The sequence below is a fragment of the Podarcis erhardii genome (genome assembly GCF_964252035.2).
Source record: "Podarcis erhardii genome assembly, chromosome: 6".
NCBI classification, from domain to species: Eukaryota; Metazoa; Chordata; class Lepidosauria; order Squamata; family Lacertidae; genus Podarcis; species Podarcis erhardii.
Genome location: NC_138510.1, coordinates 46,648,000 through 46,671,015, shown reverse-complemented (window position 1 = coordinate 46,671,015; position 23,016 = coordinate 46,648,000).

Here is a 23,016-nt window from a genome sequence, read left to right as displayed (position 1 = left end):
TACAGGCATTAATTAACTAAGCTGCTCAGCTACCTAGTGAACCAGGTAGAAGAAAAATATGGAGCCCATTCCCTTTGCCTTTGAAAAAAGCCACTACCCTGGCTCTTCAAGCGGTATTTTGAAAATAAATGTGCCAGAGCTCAGTGCACAGCCACAATGACTATGAAATTAAGTGGAGATAGAGTTTTCTCTAGCTCCCTTTGTACAGAGAATTTAAAAAGACAGTGGTTGGAATGCTTTTGTCAAGAAGAAAACATGATTCCACCTTTTCATATAAAAAAAAAGAAAGCTTTTGAATGGAACAGAATGTTCATTTCCCCTGCAATATGAGAAATGCTTGATGCAAACTTTTAGTTTTCCATAAAACTACTGTGCTGGAAATCAAGCGCCGAAAATACTTTGCAGAACAAAAACACAAGTGGGGTTTTTAGATTTTCTAAAAAAAAACAACACAAAAAAACAAAACAAAGACATGGGAACCTGTTTTTCCAAAGATGTCTCTGCTTATTTTTGCAATGCTTGTCAAAGAGAATATTCATTTCCTCAGTCAGTTGTAACATCCATATACACATTATGGACATCCGCCCGATTAGGATCACATCCTCCTGTCTAATAGAGCTCCATTCCACACTTTCCTTGTCTATCAGGGCCAAACTAGACATTGTTGAAGGGAACATGGAGTTCCCAACCTCTATCATTATACTGCAGGCAATGATCACTGCCTTTATCCACTATATGGCACCTACCTATTATCTGGGGATGTTATTATGGCTATAATTACTGTCGCTAGATGCTGTGGACAAACACCAGGCATTGGTGCAAAGGGGCTTTTGATTGATGGAACATAATGGAATAGGCCATCTTTTGAGGAATTTAGGGGGCCAAGGCAGTCTGCCATTACTGGCTTTTCACAAACATCTACTGTGCTCTGACACCTCCAAGCATACAGCCAACACAGTATGGGGATGACTGTTCTAGCTGCTCAGCAGTGATGTCAGTGCAGAGAGTATAAGAGACAGCTTCAAAAACACGGCCTAGAACAAAGTCTTGTGGTGCTCCCATTTTTCATAATGAAACTGAATTTGGATTGCTGTTTGCTTTCTCAGAAGATTGTGTTGTTGTTTCCCCTTTCTCAAGCATGGTTATGCTTCACCCCCAACCCCCCAACCCCCCACAGAGACAGAAATTTGCATAGGATGCATATGCTAATTTACATGCATGGATGCAAATCTAGAAATGTTTATTATAATTTAAACAATAATACAATGCATGCAATCATAGTGAGACATGGGTCTATCCGGTCTGCTGTCCAGCGACAAACTTTCTTCTGCTTCTTCATCATTAAACCAGACTTGGACAGCACAGATCTTCAAATAAAGGATGTCTTCCAACAGAGGACTGTTTTGTGTGTTGTTGTTGTTGTTGTTGTTGTTGTTGTTGTTGTTGTTGTTGTTGTTGTAAAGTAAGACTCATGACCACCCTAGGTGGATTGGGAAGCAGAGGGATGGATTCAGCTGTCACATTTTATTAGCAGAAGCCAGTGCAACAGAGCTTTCCCCCATCTGCTCCAGATGGACTAGCATGGAGGGGGACTAGCATGGAGGGGGAGATGGACTAGCATGGAGGGGGAGGTGAGGGGAGATTTTCTTTGCCCAACAGAACTATATCTTTATGATGAATCCTCTCTAATAGCAATATGATACTAAGGATTGTATTCAGCTAAGTCCTACTCAAGTTTGTTGGCATCCATCTGTCTCAAGAGACAATGGAGTGCACCTCGGGGGGTAAAGTCAAACCACTGCATTAGCAGCACTGGAGTTACCTCCCTGGGGCACAAGCCTGGGCAGTGTGCATGGAGGTCCTCAGCTGCCCAGATGACAAGACCTCCCTCTTAGCCTTGCTGAAGTGGTCCAAAGGAAAGAAGAACAATATGTTTGGCACCAGTTTGGCTGCAGGAGTTGTAAGGAGAAGGTATACAAGACATCATTCAACCATCATAGAGACTCCACTCTGGATTTGTGTAGGGTTTACTTCTTAGCCTTTTCTTTTCCTGGAGAGGTCCTGCAAGGCAGTGGGTATGGGTTTTTCCTCAGGGTGTACTCCTGAAGCCTTTTTCATGATGGAATATAGCTGCAAGGCAAGAGAAGTTCAGGATCAGAGTTTTGCTTCTCCAACAGGGGCTACCTTCCCAGGTTGACAAACCCCATCAGTCTCTCACTTCCCTTTACATCACATGCAGAAACCCAATATATATGTACTAGTCCAGGCATAGGCAAACTCGGCCTTCTAGATGTTTTGGGACTACAACTCCCATCATCCCTGACCACTGGTTCTGTTAGCTAGGGATGGTGGGAGTTGTAGTCCCAAAACATCTGGAGGGCCGAATTTGCCTATGCCTGTACTAGTCTGACCACTATAGGGTTAAATCTAGAACCTAATTCATTATGGGCTGAAGCCAAACTTCATCCTTAAACTTTTATTTCCAGTTGTTTTTCATTTCTGCCCAGTGTTATTTGAGCAATGAGCAGATTGCCTTTTATTATCCTGGCAATAAAGGGAACCAGCACTTTATGTATACATAAAAGGAGTTCCAATACAAAAAAAGATAATCTTTAACCAACCAACCACACACCCTTCCAGCTTTTAAACTGGTAAAGAATAGGCACTTGTAGAGTGAAGGAATACAATAAACAAAAGGCAGAGTCAAGCCTCCAGCAATGTAGAACAACAGAGGGGGCTGGGCAATGGCCCTAGTGGTATCCAAATGTGTCCCTATATCTGTCTGTAAAATGGTGAAGGATAGGTCTCTTTCTTATTCTCTACAGGGGGTCACCAAATGGTTTCATGGGACTGCAAAAGCCTCTCCTGGTGCCCGCAGGGTACCCCCCTCCTGAAATTAGACTTGAAAGAAGTGTCAATAGAATAGGTTGCAGGGAGTGCTTGGTTGCTGCAGGTGCGCATTTGCCCACAACAGTTTCTTTGGTTTGCAAATGAGCCCACGAGTCTGAGAAGGTTGGCAACGCCTTCTCTCTAGAAATGTCTTTGATGACACCTCCACCTGCTTTCTGCTGCATGAAGGGGCGTCCTCCGCAACCCAGTGCCCTAAAACACGGTGATGCAATTAAGCAACGTTACACTCTGGGTGTGATGGATTTAATAGAGGGATCCGGGGCCTCCCTCTACGGATGGTAGTGTGTATTCCTTTGATTATTTAGAAGTGTGGGAAGCCAACTCTGCAGAGTTTGCCTTCCTCACCCATAGTGCTGTGTGAAGCTCTGGACACTTGTGCTCAAATTCTGCTTGCTGGTTACCCACAGGCACTTGGGACAAGAGCAATTTCTCCCTCCTGTGGTTTCCCGCAACTTGCATTCAGAAGCATTTCTGCCTGCAACTGAGGAGGCAGAGTATAGTCAGCATAGCTAGTAGCCATTGATAGCCTTGTCCTCCATGAGTTTGTCTGACCCTCGTTCAAAGCCATCCAAGTTGGTGGCCATCATTGCCTCCCATGGGAGTAAGTTCCATAGTTTAATTATGTTCAGCATGAAGATATGCTTTCTCTTACCTGTCTTTTACCTACTTCTAGAAACAGCAAGCTATTGAGGTTTGGCCCTTGTCCGAACCATCCCCCCCCACCCCCCATTTCAGTTTAAGTCAGGGCCATCTTACCCATAGGTGCTAGGGGAGCGGGGCACCCAGGCGCCAGGCTCTCAGGGGCGTGAGGCCAAGAGTCCAGGGCCCAAGAGCTGAGTCTGGGGAAGAGCCTGCCCGTCAGTTGGAGCGCCGCGGTGGGCTCTTCTGCTGCAGGTGTCTCTGCGCCACGAGTTCGGGGGTGAACGAGCCAGCAAGACTCTGAGGATGCAATCCGTCTCCACCCTCCTGCGTGCCTAGGACTGGGCAACTTGTGTGTGTGTGTGTACCAGGCGGATCTTTGCAGCCTGGCGCCGCATATGCTTAAGACAGCCTTAAGTGATGCAGGGTGAAAGCTCAGAGCATAGCACATCATCACCTAGTTTCCTGCAGTTTGTTGCCATGCTGGTTTCAGGCCATTAATTTCTCCCATTGCCCATATCCTTCTCAGTGTGTCCTTGGTGGGTCATCATGACTTTTTTCTGATTGCTCGGTAATAGCTGTGTTTCTCCTATTGTTCCTTACAGCGTGAATTCAGTTTTTGGGACCAGGCATATAGAGCTGTTCCCAATGGGGCTCCAAACAACTTCATTGTTTTGCTGGCCACCCTCCCGCTCCCCATTCCCAAGCCCTTGTCGAGGGAAAGTAGCACACATAAAATGTTGCAAGAGGGCTTCGATCTTTAATTTACCCCAAAGCTTGCCTGATGGAAACTGTGGAGATGGAGGGCTTGATAGGAACACTGTCAAACAAAAGAAATGGGTGGTACTCTGTTCTTAAGAATCCTTTGGGAACAATGTGTGTCCTCATTTACAGAGGACAGTCCTCAATTTGGAGGAGCAAACAGATATCCTGAGAAGGGTCTGATCTCTGGAAAACAATAAGCCTAGTAGCTCACACAAAAAATGAAAACAGATGAGTGCCCCCCCCCCCCAAATATAGGCAGTGTCTACCCCTGGGAAATAGTGACAGTTTTTCCTTTTTCGTCCTCTTCCTCTTCCAATTTGTATACTGCCCTTCATCCAAAGATCACAGGGCAGTTCACAACATAAAAATACAAAAGGGGAATGCAAAATACATAATAAAAACAAAAACAAACCAATAACTCCCACAAACATATTTAAAAGGATCTAGAAGCTCTGCCAGACAGCTTGAGGCTGCAATGCCAGCAGCAAAGTATGCCTTCTTTGCTGCCTTCCCTGACACTAAGTGGGCTTGGTGATGAACCCACACCAGTGTTTGACTGCATTCTCCTGAAGTTTCCCTCCATTCCTCTTTGAGCTGTCTACCAGCTTCTTTCCTTGCCCTAAGCTCTGGGCTCCACAAAGCAGGAGAGGGCACTTTGGAGTCATCGTGTCAATGGCCCAAGCCATTTAGATGTTCCAGACCAGGGGTTTGTCAGGGTGCCAGTCATATCAGCTGGGAAATCCCCCAGAACTGTCTGGAAACCCATTGTATCCATCAGCATCTGAGGGTGGACCATCCTAAAAGGCACCCTGCCTCTGCAGAGCAAAAAGGTACTGAAAGCCTAAATCTCAAAAGGAAGTGATCTGACCATGATAAGGGACTGATTCCCAATGGAGGTCAAAACTAACAGACTACGCAGAGTTAGACAAATTAACAGGGAAAATTAGATACCAATAAGACCAGAAATTCATTGAGGACTGGGGGAAATTTACAGAGTATTTGAAAAACATATGTGAGGATAGCACAACGCTAGCGTGTTTCAAAGAAGCTTTGTGAAAATAGAAGGAGTATTGCCAAAAGGCAAGCAAGGATAGAAATATAATATTTAATGGCAATATCTAAAGAAGGAATGTGAGGAGAGGATTTGAACTACGAAAGATTGTCAGAGAAGTTGAGGGAGGTCCAAACAAGGTGAAATATGTGATATATAAATGGATTGGTTTATTATTTTTTTTATGGAAAAACTTCAATAAAAATTTATTACAAAAAAAAGATAAGGGACTGATTCCCCACTCTCATATCACCCTCTTCCTTCCCCAGTTGAGAAAGCAAGGTTCAGAGTGTGACCTGCCACATGCATTGGGGCAGTGACATGTTGGGACAGCCCCATGATCATCATGGCAGCCATAAAGTTCTGAGCTACCCCAGAACCAGTCACCTCAGCATGAATGTTGAAGTCCCCCAAAACCAGCAATCTGGGAGTCCTTTACATCACCTAGCCCTCCTGGGACAGGTGACAAAGCCCGTATAACATGATGAAAGCACTTTAGAAATAATTCCAATTCAGATGAAATTCAGGCAACTGCAATGTCATAAGAGACAAAACTGGATTCAGCCAAACTCAGACTGCATTCAGCCACGTGACTTAAATATCTTTCTTAGAGGCCCTGTAGGAGCTTGCTTTAAAACAACAGCACCATATATTGCAGACACAATGATTTGGTTGGACTTACTACATGAATTACATCGATCGCCTGGATCACCACAAGGGTTGTGAAGCTCTAGCACAGAGATGTTTTGTGAAATTTTGTAAACACTAGGGGTTTGGTGGGGAATTCGATTCAGCTCACGCTTAAAGCTGAATCTACCCAATTCACACTTTCTGAAACAACACAAGAACCAAAACAGCCATCCTTCAATATTCACTTCTCAATTATGCAGGACATCTCTCCAGCTAACTAGTGTGTACAAAATGCAGACATGAGGGTAAAGTGGATGTAAAAATGCATATATTAGTGAAATAGCAGAAAAATGCATTATATTTGTGGAAATTGCACACAAAAATGTGTATATTAGGATAAATGCACATTAAAATGTTGATGATTCTTCACAAGGATTTCAAAACACATACACCCCCCCAAAAAACAACAACCCACAAACTGATATGGAAATGTGGAAAACTGAACTTAATACTGGAAACATAAGAAACTGACAGAATCGAAAACTGACAGATCCTCCCATCCCTAGTCAACACACATGCCAAATCCAATAAATGCAAAGGTTTTATTTATGATTCATTATTACATCATATTTTTTCACTTGAATTTCATCTCTCTCTGAAATGGGTGTGTTACAAATATATTTACCAAGTTATTATGCAGTGGCATATCATGGGGTGTGTAGCCCCGGGCACATTTTTTCTTTACGGGCCCCGACCAGGAGCCCTGACCAGGGGCCATGACAGACTCTCTCATCATAGCCTGAATCGGCCCAATGCTGCCAGTTGCAGCTCCACTCCAGTGTCAAGCCTGACCTGGGGGCAGAGAGAGGAGAGTCAGGGCAATACTGCTGCCCACCCTCTCATCTCCACCCTGTGCTCTGCTGCTGATATTTGGCTGCTCACTAAATCGAGCGCCAAAACTTTCAAAGCAGCATTATATCACTACAATATTTTCATTTACAAAAAACAAAAATGCAGTTGCTCAAATAATTAGGAGATATTTTTGGTAGAAGGTGAAATAATGGGAACATAGCTTGTGTGATGAAAAGGTGAAAGAAAGAGATAATGGAGAGCAATGTGATATATATATATATATAATCTCAAATATCTCTTGTGAAAACATCCTTGGGTTACAAGCCTGTGCACACTTGCCTGGGAGTAAGCTCCATGGAACACAACCAAGCTTGCTTCTGAATCGCCATGCAGAGGACTGCACTCTCAATAATTGACAATGCCAGCATTTCCTCATGTAATTAGATGTATTCACATACAATTTTTCTTTACAGCATCACCATACAGTGGTGCCCCGCAAGACGAATGCCTCGCAAGACGAAAAACCCGCTAGACGAAAGGGTTTTCCGTTTTTCGAGGCGCTTCGCAAGACGAATTTCCCTATGGGCTTGCTTTGCAAGATGAAAACGTCTTGTGAGTCTTGCGAGTTTTTTCCCCTCCCCCCCATTTTCTAAGCTGCTAAGCCGCTAATAGCCGCTTAGCCGCTAAGCCGCTAATAGCCGCTAAGCCGCTAATAGCGCTAATCTACTAAGCCGCTAATAGGGATGCTTCGCAAGACGAAAAAACCACTAGACGAAGAGACTCGCGGAACGGATTATTTTCGTCTTGCGAGGCACCACTGTATTTATTAATCTGCTCTAGACTGTTTACTCTGAAACTTCTGGCAAAACCGTGACTACCGATACAGAGTATATACGACAAGGAACATGTCTTGCCTTAGTCCATGGTATCTTCAGCAGCCTTTCCTCACTGTGTGGTTTGCCAGATGGAGACATTGGGTTTCAATAGGTTTGGCTCAGGGACTTTTCTTCTTCCTTCCTCTTCTGTTTGTCCCTTTTAAACCCTAAATTCTACAGATGCTTAAAAGTTGTTCCTGCTGCAGGAAGTAACAAACTAAACATAAGCCATGCAAATTAGGGGCACAATTCCAAAAGACCTTAAAGTCTTTGCAAACGGAGGCGTGTCAGAATCACAGCTTTCTTTCTCGAATCTCTGTTACAGTGCAGGCCACCTTGAGTTCCTTAGATGAAAAGGTGAGAAACAAATGCAATACATACTTACATACATACCGGAGTAGAACAATCCAAGGAAGAGTGTTATTATTTTACTAAACATGCAGTAGATCAGCCTTTAGCGATTTGCTTACATGGATTTTAAGCTCTCTGACTTGTCTCCTTGTATTTTGCACAGTGCCTCACATAGCATTGACACTAATAAAATGTTAAATGCTCAGAGTAATATTAGCAGTGACAACAATGCTTTTAATTACTTCACAGCACCAATTCCTTCTATTCCTTTGCTAATTCTAATAGACAGCAGTGCTAGGGAAACCTCACTCCTGCCCCATTTTAACCTCATTCCTACTCTTGGGGAAGCTATCTGGAAACATTTGCTCTACAGCAAGAATGGGCTAAGTTTCTGGATGATTTTGTGGAAAGCACAAAGCCAGCAGTGGATGGAGAGGTCTTGTGGGATTGGGTTGTTTGCCCAGGTCCCATCTGCAAGCATTTGCTCAGAAGTGCCCACCTTTGCAAGCACCATTGATCCAAAACACTGCTCCAGAATCCCCCATTTCGACTGGGGGATACTCTGCAGCAAGTCTTCACTAAGAGCTGTACCATGTAGCTTTAATCTGTGACATTACCAACCCCTGTGCAGGTTATGAATGAGTAATCAACAGACAAAACAGAGGATCCTACCTCAGGGCAGGGATTCTGATTTGATTCTGAACATTCTGTGAGTGAAAAATCTTGCTGGAGATTTAAGCAGCTGCTTTCTCTTAAAACTCTTCTTGGCCAACCTCATATTAGTCGTGATTTAATCCCACAGTGTTGTTTCCTTGGTGAACAGATACAGTTTGTCATTACATAAGCAAAAGAATTGCTAAGGGAGCTGTAAAGGTCACACTGTTAGCTTTCTGAATGAAGATCAGCCTGAATTGATCACCCCCCTATAGTGATGATCGACATCAGTCTTTTTAGTAAATTACATTCTTGCACTTTATTTGTAACACAGTTGACCTGGTAAATGGTTAGCAAAACAATATGGAAGTTTTTCTCAGAAGAAAATGTTTAAGAACCACTTAAGGTCATTATATTCGGCACAGTATTAAACCTAAGTTTATGTGTTGGTGTGTAAGGTATCCAAAGCCATGTCTGTCTGTCTGTCTGTCTCTGTCTCTCTGTCTCTCTCTCTCTCTCTCTCTCTCTCTCACACACACACACACACACACACACACACGAACAAATGAGAGACAGAGAGAGAGACAGAGAGAGCTGTAGACTTGGAAGGGACCCAAAGACTCATCTAGCCAAATCCCTCTGCAATGCAAGAGAATATATATATTTGGAAAACAGGTTTGTTGGAACAACTTTGTTGCAGGCAAGTTCTTGGACTCCACAAGTCAAAGGCTAAGAGGAATGAACATTCCAAACTGGGAAGAAATATCTGCAGCCCAGTGGAGCATCAGATTTTAACATTGTACCACACAAACCCAATCTTGTACAGTATTCCCACTGCCCTTTTACTGAATAGCTTTACTTTTACTACAGGTTTAGAGGTGCTTCAGAAATTTAGAAAGTCCAACAGACAAAACACTCCCATTTCCTCTTTAGCATTGCTATTATTTATTTTGCTTTAGAATGCAAATTCTGACAGTAAAGGCTGTTAAAGCAGCAGCAGCAGCAGTTTTCACAGTGCTATCTCATATGATACACACAATTCAGCTGCTCAGAAAACAAATGGCAAAATCCATCTTGGATGCATTTTCAGGTGTTGCACAGGTTCACACCCCACATGGTTGTGTTTGCAGCACAGGGATATTATTTACTGTAGCAGCTGAAATTCAGGCAGTCTTTTACACCACCATCACACACGTACGTTTCTTTGCAAGCCCACGGAGGAAGTCAGCAGTGTGAATCAATCAGTGTGCTATCAGTAGTGCTGAGCTGGAAGAGGGAACATGTTTCATGAACATTTTTGCTTCCCTGCGAAATGCACCCCCTTGGAGGTGATTAATTGCACTTCTTTGCAAAAGGGTCCAGAACTTTACAAAGGGGGCAGGTGCTGGGGAAAAGGGTGGCAGCTGGCTGATGTTGTCTTCCCCCATCCAGTCACTTATTGTGAATAAGAATATACATTTCCATACACATCATGTCCCAACAGGTCATACACGGATGCATTGCTAGAGTTGAACTGTTGTACTAAAAAGTCTCGTTGTGTTGCCTGGACAACAGATTCACATTCCCTTCATCACTATTCAAAGTGAAGGCAGACTGGGGGCTTTGTTTACTCTTGATGAGTTAATCATGTAGCTAAAACTGATCAATATGTAGTGGCATAATGTAATCGTGTTCACCACGTAATTCCCTGATAGGCTGGGATAACAAAACAAAGAGGGAAGGCGGCCTAAAAATGTCACCGAAGAAGCAGTATATCAGGGCTTAATTATCACTAAAACACTTTCTGATTGTTTTTGTTCAATGAAATGAAAGCATAGTAGTATAATATCATATTACTATTGTGTTACAGTGCTATAACACTATGCCACACTAGAGTTACGGTGCTGTAGTACTCTGTACAATTAGAGGCAGAAAAAAATGTTTCAATAATAATGAAAAATTGATTATTATTTTTAAGGATCATAGAATGGTATCCACCAAAACTGTTATAATGAATGTGTGCTGAACTGCGAGATTTACATTCCTGATATGTCACTACCCTCATCAAAACCTCATCCCTTTAAAAATATGGTAGTGCTATAGGCATCTATACCTGCAGAGATAACTCTACTGTTTTTCAGACTTTCTGTGGTACAGTGGTACCTCGGGTTAAGTACTTAATTTGTTCCGGAGGTCCGTTCTTAACCTGAAACTGTTCTTAACCTGAAGCACCACTTTAGCTAATGGGGCCTCCTGCTGCTGCCACACCGCCGCTGCACAATTTCTGTTCTCATCCTGAAGCAAAGTTCTTAACTCAAGGTACTATTTCTGTTTTTTTTTTTAATGATTTTTATTAATTTTACAACACAAACAAAAAACAAACAAACATAACACGACTTCCCCATACCTCCCCTTCACTGCATCCTTGTTTTAAAATTTTTTAGCAATCCTTCATCCAATTTTTATATTTAATTCTCTTTAAAATTTTCTTAAGCTTAAATTTTTACAGCTGTAATTCTTTATATCAAATCCCTTGACATCTTAACATTCCGAAATTTTACAACAATTTTTAAGATAAATTTTAAATTTTTCCCAGTCCTCTTCCACTGTCTCTCTCCTCTGGTCACGAATTCTGCCGGTCATCTCTGCCAGTCCCATAAATTCAGTCACCTTGGTCTGCCATTCTTCCAGAGTAGGTAGTTCTTTAGTCTTCCAATACTTTGCCAAGAGAATTCTTGCTGCTGTTGTTGCATACATAAAAAATGTTCTATCTTTCTTTGGAATCATTTGGCCTACCATGCCCAAGAGAAAAGCCTCCGGTTTCTTTACAAATGTCCACTTAAGGATTTTCTTAATTTCATTATAGATCATTTCCCAGTAGGCCTTAATCTTCGGGCAGGTCCACCAAAGATGATAAAAAGTTCCTTCGCATTCATTACACTTCCAACAGTTGTTATTGGGCAAATGATATATCTTTGCAAGCTTGACTGGGGTCATGTACCATCTATAGATCATTTTCATTATATTCTCTTTTAAGGCACTACATGCCGTGAATTTAATACCTGTGGTCCATAACTGCTCCCAGTCAGCAAACATAATATCATGACCAATGTCTTGTGCCCACTTAATCATAGCTGATTTGACCGTTTCATCCTGTGTGCTCCATTTTAGCAGCAGATTGTACATTCTAGACAGATTCTTAGTATTGGGTTCTAACAATTCTGTTTCTAGCTTTGACCTCTCCTTCTGGAATCCTAGTTTCCTGTCCTGCTTAAATGTCTCATTAATCTGGTAATAATGTACTATTTCTGGGTTAGTGGAGTCTGTAACCTGAAGCATATGTAACCTGAAGCGTATGTAACCCGAGGTACCACTGTATAAGAAAAGGTAGAAGTAGCACAGGGAAAATACTGGCTGATGACTGGATGATAGAATAATGTGGATGTTCTACAAAAGGTTCCTTGAAGAAAGCGTGGCAATTCCACACTAAATTCCTAGAGTTGGAGCACCCAGGCACAAAAACCTAGTTGTACCTCCAGCTAGAACACCACTAAGAGATATTTTGCCCACTTTTTGATTTTAAAATCAAACTTTCCAGAACTTTGGCACAACACTAGTTATTAGGATATGAAACCATGCCCCCAGATGGTTTACAGTAAACTATTTCCCCGATCAGCACAAGAACACAGGAAATTGCCTTCTAGCATGACAGACTGTCAGTCCATCTCACCCATTAATGTTGACTCTGACAGGCAGCAGCTCTCCAGGGTCTCTGCCTGACAGCATTTGCCCATCAACTGCTGTCGGATCGTTTTAGCTGCAGATGTCAAGAGTTCAACCTGAGACCTTCTGCATGGAACAAATGTGCTTTGTTGCTGAGCTACGGCCTCTTCTCCAAAGAACCATATTGCGCAAGCAGTGGTGTGAATAAACTACACCACCTGCTCTTTCAGAGAACTACTTCACTCTTGAAAACCCTCCAAGTGAATTTAAGATACTAACTGATGCTAAAGAAAGAGGTGGATTTGCCCTGCCAGACCTTAAACTTTATTATGAATCAGCCGCTTTTTGCTGGCTGATAGAATGGTTGCTTCTTGAAAATACTGACGTGCTGGATCTAGAAGGTTTTAACAACGTATTTGGGTGGCATGCATATTTGTGGTATGATAAGGTCAAAGCACATAAAGAGTTTAAAAATCATATTGTCAGAAAAGCACTGTTTAACGTCTGGATAAGATATAAGGACTTGCTCGAAAATAAAACCCCAAGGTGGTTATCACCAATGGAAGCGAAGGCTCAGAAAAAGCTCAATATGAAGGCCAAATGGCCGAAATATTGGGAAATTCTGGAACAAGAGGGAGATAGATTAAAACTACAGAGTTTTGAAAAACTAAAAAATAGAGTGCGAGATTGGCTCCATTATTATCAAATAATGGAGGCATATAATCTGGACAAAAAAAATGGCTTCCAGGTGGAAAAATCAAAATTGGTAATAGAACTGTTAGATCCCAAAAGTAAGAACTTGTCAAGAATGTATAACTTGCTGTTGAAATGGAACACTTAGGATGAAACGGTGAAATCAGCTATGATTAAATGGGCACAAGATGTTGGACATAATATTATGATGGCTGACTGGGAACAGTTATGGGCCACAGGTATGAAATTTACGGCATGTAACGCCTTAAGAGAGAATATAATGAAAATGATATACAGGTGGTACATGACACCAGTCAAGCTTGCAAAAATTTATCATTTGCCTGATAATAAATGTTGGAAATGTAAAGAGACTGAAGGCACATTCTTTCACCTTTGGTGGACATGCCCAAGAATTAAGACTTTCTGGGAAATGATCTACAGTGAAATGAAAAAGGTATTTAAATATACTTTTCTGAAGAAACCAGAGGCCTTTCTCCTGGGCATGGTTGGCCAATTGGTGCCAAAGAAGGATAGAACTTTCTTTATGTATGCTACAACACAGCAAGAATACTTATTGCAAAGTACTGGAAGACACAAGATCTACCCACCCGGGAAGAATGGCAGATGAGGGTGATGGACTTCATGGAACTGGCGGAAATGACTGGCAGAATCCGAGACCAGGGAGAAGAGTCGGTGGAAGAAGATTGGAAGAAATTTAAAGTTTATCTACAGAAACATTGTAAAATTAAGGAATGTTAGAAGGAGGCTGGAATGAAGTTATGTGGCTTTAGCAGAAATATTATAAAGGATTAAGTAAAAATACATTGTTAATGGATGAAAGGAGGAAAGGTAAAGTTACATCATATTAAGATAAATTATAGGATAAAAATTGGGAAAGATGGAAAGGATTTGCTGAAATAGCTAACCGAACTAGAATTCAAAAAAGGGAGGTGCGAGGAGGTCAAGTAAACAAGCAAATGAAAGATAAGTTATGGGAAGGTTCGTTGTGTTTTTTAATTATTTCTATTTTTCTGTTTTTTTTTAAAAAAAATTCTTTTTTCTATTCTCTTCTTTCATTATTGTGATGTGTTGGAGTTATCTCTTTCTCTTTTTGTAACATTTAAAACTTTAATAAATATTATTTTTTAAAAAACACCCTCCAAGTGTTCTACCCTGCATGCAATGAGGGGATGAGTATGGCCAAGGGCACTAGCTATTTCTCTTCTGTTGATTCCCTGTACATGTCTGTAGTGGGGAGTCTGCTGCACTGCATGAGTGCATGATCTAGAACTCTGTAGGATCAGGGTTTAAAATGGTAAGGAAAGCCTATGTGAGTACAGCAGTTTCCCCACTGCTGATGCCTTTCCTCAAACACAGGAAGGGTGGCAAGGATGGGCCTTATAGCTTGACAGAAGGGGCAGAGCTAGGGCACTAATCCCCACCAACCTTCATGTGCTATCTCACACTTCTAACACCACTGCATGTTTACCTGGATGACTGCCTTACCTGCAGCATTCCTGCTTTTTCTCTCTAATAGCCATGTAGATCAACAGAGAATGCAGTATCCTATTGTCTGGGTGGTGGAGACAGGAAGTTCTGAAGCAGCTCTAATTCTGACCAGCTTGACTGTGAGTCCTAGAAGATCTGCTCCCTGCCTTGCAGGCCTTTTCCACCTAGCCTGGGAGGGTGGGACCCTGATTGACTTCAGCTACAAAAGCTGAGGCTCTTAAAGAGACCAGAGACCATCTTGGTTGTCTCTTAGTGCAGACCCAGGTCATTGAGCCTGAGCTTCCACCTGCCATGAACCACCATTGGCAGAAATAGCAAGTGTATGTGTTCTATGCTTATGGTAATATTTTATTCTCATGCTAATTATCCCATTTTAAATGTGCATTTTATGTTTGGCTTCCTTCACAATGTTTTCTTAAATGTGCATAATGCAGTTGACCTTCTGTGGAATACTTTATTCTGAAATCTTGAAGATATTATTTTAGGTTCCTGTTAATTAAGTTGCTTTGAATGTATACTTCATATTTGACTGTAATGTTTTATTCTGGATTGTTTTATGTTTTAATGTAGATTGTAAACCGCTTTGAAATGAATGAATAAATAATTCTGATGGTTGCAAACTCTGTTTGGATGTAATATTTATGGGCAAGCTATATGCTTAAAGGCAAATGCGTATACTGTATAACAATGTCCCAATGGACATTTTGTTTTCTTAGAAGTCAGATCCAGGAGGCTGTACAGTTGTTGTTTTAAGTGGAGAAGAAGCAAGGGGAGTGTGCTTAACCTTTTCTGCACACAGTATTTCTATGTCTCAAATTTTCTCCCCAGATGTTTTCCACATCTGCAGTCAGGAGTGTCAGCTTGGCCCCACGACAGTGGGTGCCTGGGGACATGGGTGCTATGCAGCGTGCATGCCCCTGGCACCAAAATTTGTGGGTGCCCAGTCCCTTCATGGGGAATTTTGTGGGTGCTTGGGCACCCAGGGCCCCAGAGAGCTGGCACCTATGTTTGCAGTTGTAAAAGCCATGCAAAGGTGGAAAGAAGCATGTTCAAATCTGGAGTTGTAAGAATGGTGAACAAAGAAAGGATCTTGCGTACACATCTTAGCAGAACTTAACAGCAACTCCCCCCCCCCCCCAGCTTCCTGAAGCTGGTTTACTGCACAAAAATGTTCCTCGGGACATCATTACACCCATTTTGTGTGTAACATTTTGTTTGCTGCTTAGTTTATCTGCTGCTTGGAACAAAGGCCAGTATTCTCATTCAGTGTTTCATATCCAGTCCAGCGTGATGCTGATCCGCTATAACATAATACTGAATTTTCAAAACTGATTTATCTTGACTTTGCACCACCTTTTTCCTCCACTTCTGCAGATATTCTCACCTATAACCTTGGTGATAACATGAAATATTATTGGGCGGCTGCTGCTGTATATAAGCAAACAGCAAGTAGGGGATGCTGCTGTTTCTGAAATCAAAGCAGGAGCTAAGTGCCTCAACAAACAAATCCAGACAGACATTCCATGGCAAGGTGAGGTTTGAGTGGAGATTTCCTCAGTATTGCCAGCAGTTTGACAGGCATGCCTGTCGTCTTATTTCTAATAAAGACTTCATAGGGGAGTGGGGACAGAAATCAAGTCACAATGAGCCACTGAGAATGGGGAGCAAAAGACTGCAGTGCCTGGGAGAGATTCCTGAGGTTTTCAGAATAATAACAACACCCCACTAAGATGGGAACCCCCATCCCAAAACAGGTCTATGTGGGCTAGGGATTGGGGAGAAATTTGATTCACTTCACATTTAAAGGGGAATCAACCTAATCTACACTTTCTAAAACAATATGTGATGTGAAATACATCATTTGAAATTCACGGTACTCTGAATTTTGCAAATGCCATTCCCTTACCAAGTTATGGGCTCAAAAATGTATAAATTGGGGTAAAGTGCCCATAGAAATGCATGTGTTAGTGAAAATACAGTACAAAAATGCATTATCTTCGAGGAAATTGTTTTGCAAAAATGTGTATATTAGTTAAAATGTGTACAGTGGTACCTCAGGTTAAGAACTTAATTTGTTCCGGAGGTCTGTTCTTAACCTGAAACTGTTCTTAACCTGAAGCACCACTTTAGCTAATGGGGCCTCCTGCTGCCACTGCGCTGCCAAAGCATGATTTCTGTTCTCATCCTGAAGCAAAGTTCTTAGCCTGAGGTAATATTTCTGGGTTAGCGGCGTCTGTAACCTGAAGCGTATATAACCTGAAGCATATGTAACCTGAAGCGTATGTAAAGCGAGGTACCACTGTATACATTAAGAGGCATTTGCACTAAAATGCTGTTGAATTTTCATGCAGATTTTAGCCCTTTTACAAATTTGCAAACATACATGGAAGTGCAGAGGACTGAACTTAAGCTTGTAAAACGAGAAATTCAGAGAAACCAGTTTCTCCCACCCCTAAGATTGAGCAGGCTCAGTAGCCATGAAATGTTGAGTATCACTTGGGAAAGAAAAATGGAAAACTGGAGGCACGGAGAAGGAGTGCCCTGTTCATGAGGAATGGTTGGCCAGAACCCTGCACAATGAGCACTCCTATTAGAAGAGAATGTACGCTGCAACATTTTGTGGTAGTTTATACTTCTATGGATATAAACCCCCCCCCCCACACACAAACAAACACAGAACACTCTTTCTCTCTAGCAAGTGTTGCTGCTGCAAGTGAAAAATTAACATGTCGGAGCAGGTTAACAACCAAGAAAATTATTGCTAACAATGCAGCAAGGGGCTTGTTCTTTGCTTGCCCTCCCTCTCTCTCTTTTATTAGTGACTCTGTGATTACTCGCAGGTAGTTAAGAGGCAGGCACTGTATGTTATTGGAGCACTTGAGCAAGTGCTCTTCGGCAAAGGAGCGCTAATTAACAAGCAACTCTTGTGCTCGATTCAAGAACAGCATCCCTGTGGGACAAGCTGCAAGGCCAGGATTGGCTGCATCAAAATGAGCTGCACTTAAATGTGTCAAGGTACAAGAGCGCTGGCAGGAAGAGAAGGCAGGATGGATGCACTCAGGACCAAGGCTTGCGAGTGGCTCTCAGAGTTTGTCACAGCTAATTTGCTGTGTGAGATCCATCCTTGTACACAAAGCTTGATTTAAACCAATGATCGCCTCCTGTATTTAATGACATTATTAAACTCTCTAGAACATGTGAGACATCAAAGTTTGGTGGCTGTGGGCACACTGTAGGGCATAGGAAGATATTTGATTTGGTTTGCACGCAAGCCTATTGAATTCACACATGAACAACGCATGAACTGAAACACAGCTATTCTTGGAAATTCACATTTCTCCAAATTTTGTGATGCAGTTCTCCAACAAAAAAAATGCATGCAAAAGTGTATGTGTGTGTGTTTGAGGAAAGTGTGCATAATGATGCATATTTTCATGAGTAGATACATTCAAAAACGCATCCTATATTGGGGAAACTGGCTTCCGAAAAAGAGATTGCTGCTGCAGCAGTTAAGAGACTGATCTGTTCTCAGTTTGAAATTAATCTCTCTCCTGGACATCGTAAATGGCCTTTGGCAAGCTCCCCACCCCCTCACACATTTGCAATATGGGGGAAATATTTGTGATCCATCTTAGGAACCATAGGAAGCTGATCAGGTTGGACTATTCAACCATCTAGCCTACTAGCATTGTCTATTTTGTCTGGCAACAACTCTCCAGGATCTCAGACAGAGATCTATTTCCACCACATGATCCTTTTAGCCAGAGATGCTAGGACTCAAAGCGGGGTCTTAGGGCTTGTCCATACTTCCTCTTTCCCCCAGGAAAATCCACTCTTTACCACTGAGTTGGGACAAATGGCAATTGGGTTTCCCACAGATTAACATTTGTTTTGATTCAGTGGCAAAGAGTGGGTTATCATGGGGAAAGCCGTGAGGCAAAGAGAAAACTGCTCAGATCCATGCCTGGAAAGCAAATGACAAATGAAAGCCTTTCAGACCCATTCTTTCTAGGTGGGATAAGCGAATGTGAGGATTAGCCATTGATGCAAATCATGTGCTTTTCTCACACACTAAAGGAAATTAGAGGTTCTATCAAATGCTAGGCCTACTCAGAGTAGATCCATTCAAATTACTAACATAGGAGTTCATTAATTTCAATGGGTCTACTCTGAGTAGGACCTCCTTGGACATAATCCAATAGATTTTACAGGTTATCTGCAGAAAATACTGGGATGATGTGAACAGATCAAAAATAAAATATTCTTATGGTCACTAAAAAATAATAAAAAGAAATAAGGGGAAGGGAATCAAATTATTTATTTTCAAAGTTAGCATTAGTCTGTTTTGTTAGAGCTACAAGGTACCTTGGGACCTTTTCTTCTTCAGAGGCATTAGCAAGATGAGAGAAAGGACAGAGAATCTTATTCAATCCATTGGTTTTTTCAAATGTTGCTTTATTAAATGTTTCTTAGAGAAAGCTCCCATACTTCTTACAGAGAGACCTGTTTGGTGTTTCCTTTCATTTTAAACTCATGCTGCAGAGACCCCTTGGCAAACATCCTTCCTTCCTTCCTTCCTTCCTTCCTTCCTTCCTTCCTTCCTTCCTTCCTTCCTTCCCAGCTTGTTCAGTGTGCAACCATCCCAGACAGGTGTTTAATTTTACTAGAGTCTCTGTGTTTACAAGGCTCTTCATACAATGAAAGCTGGAATGCTAGGGTTTTGGCTTGCCTTTTGAGCTGTTTTTTAAATATATGGTTAAGTTCCCCCTCTCACACTCAATCGCTCTCTCCAGACAAAATCCAATCCAATCCTAGAGTTCAAAAACAGACAAAAGGAAGAGCTTTTTCACACAGCGCATTGTTAAATTATGGAGTTTGCTACCGCAAGATACGGCCACCAATCTGGATTGCTTAAAAGGATTAGACAAATGCATAGAAGAAAAGGCTATCAATGGTGCAATATTACCTCTAGTACCAGAGGCAGTATATTCATAAAGGAATCATCCCCAAAGCCTAGTCTTTGCTGAGACACAAAGAGCAAGGCATTTGTCAGAGAGTCAACCTTAATGCAAGCCAAGTGCTGCATTTCTGATTTGCCTCCCTTGCTTGTCTTTCTTGCGAGTCTCTAGTTCCCATTATTTCTGAATTTTCAATGGGCTTGGCTTTCAAAGAGTTCACCCCACTTCCTTTGCTGTCTCTTCCAGAGGCTACTGGCGATCATATTACTCTCTGAAGAGGAAGATCCGCAGCTGCAACATCCAGAAAAACAAGGAGGGAGAATATTTCATTTGATACAACTTGATGGAGAATCATAAAATGCCTGATTAAGATTGCAGTAATTGCCAGCTATTTTACTGTAACAACAAAAATGCCAGCCTGCTGCAGGGGTGGGGGGATTGTGAAAATCTCCATGCAAAGTAGAGATGGTTTGGAATTGGCCACAGATGAGGACCACACTGATTGAGTTGGATCATGTTGTTGCTCCTTCTAATCCAGGAAACGTCTGTTGTTGATTTGTACGTGAACTGCCGTAGTGGATGGCACTATGTGGGAGAGATGGTTGCACCAGTCATGTGAAATACGTGGACACACACATTACAACTGCTGTGACTTGTAACTGCAAACCAACACACTGTGTCACCGCATAATAAGAGATATAACAAATGGCTGGTATTGCAGTGGTACCTCGGGTTACAAACGCTTCGGGTTACATACGCTTCAGGTTACAGACTCCGCTAACCCGGAAATAGCACCTCGGGTTAAGAACTTTACCTCAGGATGAGAACAGAAATTGCGCAGCAGCAGGAGGAGGCCCCATTAGCTAAAGTGGTACCTCAGGTTAAGAACAGTTTCAGGTTAAGAACAGACCTCCAGAACGAATTAAGTTCATAACCAGAGGTACCATTATATTTTGTAAAAGCAACAGAACATGCCATAATTTGACAGTAAAACTGTCTAGCTTTAGGAATATAAGAAACTGCCTCATGTCAAGTTAGGTCATTGTTCCTTTCACCAAAATATTGGCTACTCCAACTGGTGGTAGGTACCAAGGGTTTCAAAACAGAGTTTCCGAGCTCTACCTGGAGATGTAGGGGATGAGCTATAGACCTTCTTCAGTAGCAAACATGGGGTTCAGATCTGTATCACTACCTAATCAATTTAAATGGAGATGCCTGAGATTGAACATGAGAACTTTTTGCATGCAAAACATGTGATCTACTACTGAGCTGTAGGGTCCAAGCATCATTTTTCTGTAACTACATCCTCTCCTTCATGGAACGGCTTGTCTGTTTATAGTTGCATGACATGTATGTATATTAATTGCACTCAAGTGGCAAATGACCTTTGGACACTGACAGTGTCTCTGATAAAACGAGAGAAACCAAAATTGATAGATTCACCTTTCCCTAAGAAAACCCATACTGACCTCCTTTTTGTGGGTGGTTTCATTTCCCCCATCCCCCTCAAGCAGTGATGGACCAATATTTTTAGGGCCCTGAAGTCTAAACTGTTATGGGGGCCCCTTCACAACCAGCAATGAGGTCTGGGTAACCTCATTGTTATCTTCTTAGATGGGGTTGTTTCAGCATCTGTGCAACTGACTCAATCTTTGGGATTGCTGAAATATATACAATTTTTTTTTAATCATTTTGAGTTGTGCCACTTAAATTGGGTGTACTAGACCTATTATTTTTAAGCACTGTGGACTAAAGTTACTGCTGGGTCTCCACTGGGATTAAGGGCGCTGAAGCTTAAGTTTCATTGCTTTCATAGTAGATCTGTCCCTGACCCCAAGGATGGTCAAGAAAACACCAGTTTAAAATAGTGGAACAGCACTAGTATAGATGCAGATCTAGAAATAATCTTTAGAAGTTAAATAGAAATGCAATGCATCTAACTGTAGTGGGAAGACTGTGACCAGGGAAGCTGTGAGCCAGTCCAACTGTTTACTGATTATGGGTGAATTCTAGGCTCCTGCTCTTCCTTTTTCTGGTTATTTATCTTGACATTAGACTTGGACCAATCAGCTCTTAAAGTAGTGAAGGCCTTCAACTGATGGACTGACCCCTTACAGTCCTTAAAGTAAAGTAGGACACATGATACTCTACCTTGTGTTGAAGTGAATGAACTTGAAGTTCTATGGCCTGCATAGGATGTGATTTCTGTTCATGCATGACTGACAAACGTTTAACATAGGAGCTGGTTTCAGAGATTTCTGGCCCACATTGGCTGCTTAAGGAGCAGCACAATGGTGATACAAGGTCAACATGGACAACGTTGCTTAGGTTTCAGAGCTATTCAGCATGCAGTTCACTTGCTGTAGCTCAGGCTCATTTCCTAGTTGAGTTCTTGACGTGACTCCAGCTGGCACCTCCAAACATTTGAAGGATGATTTTGTTTTTTGACGCCTTGCTATTAAGTATTAGAGAATGCCCAAATGGATCGTGCAATTCAGCTGTTAGCTCTGATTAAATCACTGTGACTGACCGATATGTTCATTTAATTTCAGGAACATTTCTTCCCTTCTATAGGTTCTTCAGCCTGGGCTGTTGCCAAACTGTCTTCTAATAGCCGTGCTTATTATCTGGCTTCTGTCATTGCCATCTATGAGCACAAACCCTGACATCTTTCCCCTGCTCGCATAAGGCACGTCCACCCAAGTTCTGCAATCAGCAAAGGCTAATTTTTAAAATCTTTACCATAAGGAAAATAGATTGTGGAAATGGTAGAAATGATGGTAACAATTCTACTCATCAGTGGCTTGCTGAGAGGCAGAAGTCACTCCCAGCATTTCACTTAGGACTCTGCTATACAGCTGCAAATAAAATGTTTTAAATATGTTGTAAAGTGCAATATACAAATGTGACAGTAGATGGTGACAGTGAGCTATGCCAAATTCAATGTATTTTTCAAAACGTTAAAAAAACACATTTTCACAGCATTTCTTTTAAATATGTGTGTAGATTACACCTTACAGTCTGAAAGAAATGTGACAGTGGTCACTTCCAACAAAGTGTATATGCTCGTATCTGCCTGAATGTATGAGAAATCCACACAAATTTACAACAATCTAGAAGCCTGATGATGCCCTGAACAACTGGGTGTCCTCAGCAAACCTGGCAATCTCACTGCTCACTCCTAACTTCCAATCATTTATGAATGAGTTAAAAAGCACAAGTCCCAATACCAATTTTTGGGAGAACTATCCTGACCTATGTTTCACGTTCCTTGACCAGTTATTGATCCATAAGAGGACAAGATTGCTTAGTTTTGTCTTTGGTGAGGGACTTACCAATTTTCTTTTGAAAGTCTACATACACTGTAGGGTGGATCGCTTGGTGACACTCTCAAAGAACACAGGACTTAGCCTTGCAGAAGCCATGC